General features: G+C 42.1%; 1 long non-coding RNA gene across 4 annotated transcripts in view; it reads right to left on the bottom strand.

The window, feature by feature from the left end:
* LOC147343611 (uncharacterized) overlaps window positions 1–3,507 on the bottom strand; it is a 729,471-nt gene extending 725,964 nt beyond the window's left edge. For all 4 annotated transcript variants that reach the window (XR_015156273.1, XR_015156274.1, XR_015156271.1 and 1 more), the window contains exons 1-2: window positions 3,331–3,507; window positions 2,474–2,522 (exon numbers count right to left, since the gene is read on the bottom strand). This is a non-coding gene — a long non-coding RNA (uncharacterized LOC147343611). The remainder of the gene's footprint in view (window positions 1–2,473; window positions 2,523–3,330) is intronic.
* Window positions 3,508–6,000: the final 2,493 nt, after the last annotated feature.

A 6,000-nucleotide genomic window follows, 5' to 3' on the forward strand; every position in this document is an offset into this window, starting at 1 on the left:
ACCTGCCAGGCTCCGGGTTCCTCTGACCTTGGAATTCTCCAGGCAAGAACACTGGAGTGGATTACCATTTCCTTCTCCAGGGCATCTTCCCAACTCAGGAATCGAATGCAGGTCTCCCACATTGCAGGCAGACTCTTTACCATCTGAGCCACCAGGGAAGTCCCTGGAAGAAGCAAAACTACAGCTCTGCTTAGCAAAGTGAAAACAACAGTGAAAAGATCAGTGGTTGCCATGAGTTTGGGAAGGTTGAATAGGCAAATCAGAGAGGATAGTTTTAGGGTCAGGGAAACTTTCTGATATGGTAATGGTGGATACATGATGTTCTGCATTTGTAAAACCATAGAATTTTACCCAATGGTTCAGCAGGTAAACAATCCACCTCCAATGCAGGAGACCTAGGAGATGTGGGTTTGATCCTGGGTCAGGAAGATCCCCTGGAGAAGGAAATGGCAACCCACTCCAGTGTTCTTGCCTGAAAAATCCCATGGACAGAGGAGCCTGGCAGGCTACAGTCTAAAAGGTCACAAAAAGTCAGACATGGCTTAGCAGAGCAGCAAAATAGAGCGTATAATTTCACAGAACAAAGAATAAACCTTAATGTATGCAAATATTTTTAAATCACTTAGGAGGCTGGGGGCCCACTAATGCTAAGCAATCCATGACAAAAGAATCTAAGTGTAACATAAAACAACCTCATGCAAAAGGAGGGTGATGATCAGTTACTCCTTAAGTGTGTGCTGAACAAGATAACTTCTTTCCAAAGAGTACACTATGGAAAGAGAGAAAAGAAGACTAAGAACACCTGACGAATACCACCTTAGCCAGATGATCAAGGTCAACATCAACAGTGATGTCACACTGATAGTATGTACTCTTGATACAATATGGAAACTATAGCACTTTACCTTTAACATTGCTGCTGCTGCTGCTAAGTCACTTCAGTCGTGTCTGACTCTGTGCGACCCCATAGACAGCAGCTCACCAGGCTCCCCCGTCCCTGGGATTCTCCAGGCAAGAACACCGGAGTGGGTTGCCATTTCCTTCCCCAGCGCATGAAAGCGAAAAGTGAAGGTGAAGTCGCTCAGTTGTGTCTGACTCTTCACGACCCCATGGACTGCAGCCTACCAGGCTCCTCCATGTGTGGGATTTTCCAGGCAAGAGTACTGGAGTGGGGTGCCATTGCCTTCTTCCCAAAATCCTTAATCTCAGTTTAATCATGAAAGAAATTCCAAGAGAGGGGCATCCTACAGTATACCTGATCAGTCTTCCTCAAACTTTCAAAGTCACACGTAGCAAAGAAAGCCTAAGAAATAGCCAAGAGGTGACTAAAGAGATTTGGCAACTTAGTGTCAAGTGTAACATAATGTGTACAATTAAGAGTAATATGGTGTCCTACATGAGATCCTGGAACAGAAAAATGACACTCAGTGGAAACTAAGTAAACATAAATAAAATATGGACTTAGTTAATGATAATGTATTAACTATAATAGAGGCACCACAATAATGTAATAGAATAATATATTAATGATAGGGGACATGGTGAGGAGTATACGTATGTAAACTTTGTACTCTAATTTCACAATATTCTTGTAAATATAAACTATGAAGTTGTTATAAAAATAATCAGTGCAAAACATCATTAGAGCAATAATGTATTAAACTGTAATTGAACTTGTTCACAAGCATTTGGTTTTACTAACCAAAGATGAGACCAGAAGACTAATTTTAAATTTTCTCAGTAGTCTACCCTGGGGCAGTGGGAGCCATTATTCATCATCAGCCATTTATAAAAATTAATAGAAAGATGTCAGTGTTTAAGTACATACCAGAACACATATCAGAATGAGATTCGCAGACAGTAAAGATGGAATGAGCTGGAAAATCTTTCCTTTCATATAAAAAAGGAGCCTGATTTTTATTTCCTGTGCATGCATGCTAAGTCACTTCAGTCGTGTCCAACTTTTTGCAACGCTATGGACTGTAGCCCACCAGGCTCCTCTGTCCATGGGGATTCTCCAGGCGAGAATACTGGAGTGGGTTGCCATGCCCTCCTCTGGGGGATCTTTCCGATCCAGGGATCGAACCCACATCTCTTATGTTTCCTTCGTTGGCAGGCAGGCTCTTTACCACTGGTGCCACCTGTGAAGATCCTTTTTTTCTCCTGCTTCCCTAAAAAGGGCACAGGATGAAGGATCTCCACTCAGACCATTGAGTAAAAGTCACAAGGAACACTGGTGCAAATAGAGATCACCCAGCACTTTTCCTCCCAGAACGCTGGAGCCCTGCGAAGTGTGCGAACATCTGAACATCCCCTTTCCCATTCCAACACCAGGTAATCTGGATATTCCAAAAAACATGCTCAGAAACTTCTTTAGAACAGTAGATTAAAAGAATCTTTAAAATGTAAATTTTAAAACTTAGAGTGAAGCTGGCTAGGGCCACTTGCTAGAAAGTATAGTAGGCTTACTTACCATCCTTCCCTCTCTCTATGCCAAGTTACTCATATCGTCATCGGACTTACTGGAAAAAAAAAAAAAGAAACTAGTTGTTCATTTAGAATAGAGACCAGTTTGGTTTTGCACCCAGGATCTGTAAGTTGATACATTTCCTCCCCTAAGTTCCACCTCAGAACACACCTTCCTTCCTGACCCTCCAGAATTTCCCCCTCATCAAAGAAAAAGTTTCTTGCTGCTAGAAAATCACTAGAGTTGCTGTTTTCAGCCTAATTTTGAATGCTCCGATGTACTGGAAACAAACTACTTCCATAAAAGAAGGAAAGGTCATAAAGGCACTGATTATACAGCAAGTCTTGGAAACACCTAGAATAGTGAACAAAAAAGCTCATTCTCTTACTCCTTTCACCCACAAACAGCCACATTAATACAAAGGACGTATCATAAAAATATACAAAGATTCCGATTTAAAAAGTAAAAAGACAACATAATGGTAAAAGTATTTTAAGCCACATGTCTGATAAGGGGTTAATATCCAAAATATGTAAAGAACTCATACAACTAATATCAAAAATAAAATCACCCAACTATAAAATGTGCAATGGACCTGAATAGACATTTCTCCAAAACAGATTTAGAAAAGTGTGACAGGCAGATGAAAAGATCCTCATCACCGCTAGTCATTAGAGAAACGCAAATGTAAACCACAATGAGATATCACCTCACGTCCATTAAAACGGCCAACATCAAAGAGACAAATGATAACAAATGCCGGCATGGATGTGGAGAAAAGGAAATCTTTGTGCACTGCTGGTGGAACTGTACAGGCACTCTGGAAAATAACACAAAAGAAAGAAGAAAGTGAAGTTGCTCACTTGTGTCCAACTCTTTGTGACCACGTGGGCTCCTCCATCCATGGGATTTTCCAGGCAAGAATACTGGAGTGGGTTGCCATTTACTTCTCCAGGGGATCTTCCTGACCCAGGGAACGAACCTGGGTCTCCCACATTGCAGGCAGACTCTTTACCGTCTGAGCCACAAGGGATCCCTCTGGAAAACAGCATGAGGTATCCTCAAAAATTAACAGTAGAACTACCATATGATCTAGAAGTTCCACTTCAGGGAATATATTTAAAGAAATCAAAAACATAACTCAAAAAAATATTTGTACCCCCATATTCATAGCAGCAAGGCTTCCCTAGTAGCTTAACTGGTAAAGAATCCACCTCCAATGCAGGAGGCCCCAGTTTGATTCCTGGGTCAGGAAGATTCCTCGGAGAAGGGATAGGCTACCCATACCAGTATTCATGGGCTTCCCTGCTGGCTCAGAAGGTCAAGAATCTGCCTGCAATGTGGGAAACCTGGGTTCAGTCCCTGGGTTGGGAAGATTCCCTGGAGGAGGGTGTGGCAACCCATTCCAGTATTCTTTCCTGGAGAATCCCCATGGACAGAGGAGCTTAGCCAACTATAGTCCATGGGGTCGCAGAGTTGGACACAACTGAAAGACTAAGCACAGCACACTTATAGCAGCATTATTTACAATAGCCGAGACTTGGAAACACCTTAAGGGCTAGTCAATGAATGTATAAAGAAGTTATGAGATATATATATAATTCAGTCACAGAAAATGAGGAAATACCCCATTTACAACAATAACCTTGAAGGCTTTATGCTAAATGAAATAATATGTGTGTGTGTGTGTGTGTGTGGCTGTCTCTTTATGACCCCATGGACCATAGACTGCCAGGTTCTGTCCATGGAATTCTCCAAGTAAGAACACTGGAGTGGATTGCCATTCCCTTCTCCAGGGGATCTTCCAGACCTAGGGACTGAACCCACATTTCCTGCATTGCAGGCAGATTCTTTACCATCTGAGCCACTAGGGATAATACAGAAAGACAAGTAACATACAATATCACTTAAATGTGGGATCTCAAAAAAAAAAAAAAACTCATAAATACAAAGATCAGATTTGTGATTATTAGAAGCAGGGTGGAAGAATCAAAGGAAATGTGTCAGAAAGTAAAAACTCAATTATAAGATAAACAAGTCCTAGGAATCTAATGCACTACACAATAACTATAGCAGCTATAAGAGTAAAGCTGTAAGATTCATGGGAAAGTTGTTATGAGAATAAATTCTAAGTTCTCCTATAAAGAGGGATTTTTTTTCTTCTTGTTTTTTCTTTTTTTTTGTATCTGTAGGAGAATATGGATGTTAACCTACTAGGGTAATCATTTCACACTATATGTAAATCAAACCATCATGCTCTATGCCTTAAATTTATATAGTGATGAATACTAACTATTTCTCAATACAACTGGGGAGAAACGCAACCACTAAAACTCAGTCTTTGGTGTTAATGGCTGATCTCTGTGTGGTCCAAATTCAATTTTATTTCTCTGGCACATCACTATACTCCCCTCACTTCACAGCACTATTAGAAAGACTTCCGTGTGTGTACTCGTTAAGCTCCTTGGGGTTGACATCACAGAGGAAAAGGGATCATGAGAAGAGGAACCTGGGACATGGGGAGCATACTGAGGCAGCCCGAATGTTCTGCAGTTGGATCCTGACATCAGGTTATTGAAACTGAAGATGGAAAACTGATACTGAGTCATTCGATTCTCTCCCTTGAGGGCAGTAGATTTGCTGGACAGTATATTATTTAGCACTTTGTCCAGTTCTATTCTAAATAGTCCTTCCTTGGAGGCCATTCACTCAAACCTGGCCAAGATTTATTACAGATGAAAAGTTTTCTACCGGTTGGTCATTTCTTTCACAAAACACACATTCTCCCACTGAGATATTAAAAAATAAAACCTACCAAACAACATGAAAACAGTGTGATATTGTAGAAAGAGTGAGGAGCTCAAAGCAAATTGGCCCAAAGTGGCCCCAGCTGCTCACTCAGCCTTGCCTGGACAGCACCTTGCCGAGACCACTCTCCTGTCTGCTTTTTCCCTGGAAGGAGCAGCAACATCCAAGTTCAGCTTCCCAAATAGTAGTGGCCTCATCCCCTCTGCCCACAGTAATGTCCTGCAGGTCCAAAATCTCCAGGTGCAGTTAATGTCCTCAGCAACTCTTGTAAACGGTTGACACCAGCCTCCAGACTGCTGATTAACCCTCATCTACAGGCTTCCTCTCAGGCTCATATTAGAAAGGCAAAAAATAAATCACAAACGGGCTTCCCTGGTGGCTCAGATGGTAAAGAATCCGCAAGCAATGCAGGAGACCTGGGTTTGATCCCTGGGTCGGGAAGATCCCCTGGAGAAGGAAATGACAGCCCACTCCAGTATTCTTGTCTGGAAAATCCCATGAACAGAGGAGCCTGGAGGGCTACAGTCCATGGGGTCCCAAAGAGTCAGACATGACTAAGCTACTAACACTTTCACTTTTTGAGACCACAAACCCATGCTACTCATCAGTTCTAGTGCTTTCCCCATAAGGAACAGGAGAGGAGAAAGGCTTCCCCAACAGGGCAGATTCTCTAACCCAAGCTATGTCCTAACCTGGTTCATGACAGACAGTGACCCAGATGGGAC

This window comes from Bos grunniens, chromosome 27 (genome assembly GCF_055505025.1).
Source record: "Bos grunniens cultivar Pamir isolate PY7600 chromosome 27, Bosgru_T2T1.0, whole genome shotgun sequence".
NCBI classification, from domain to species: domain Eukaryota; kingdom Metazoa; phylum Chordata; class Mammalia; order Artiodactyla; family Bovidae; genus Bos; species Bos grunniens.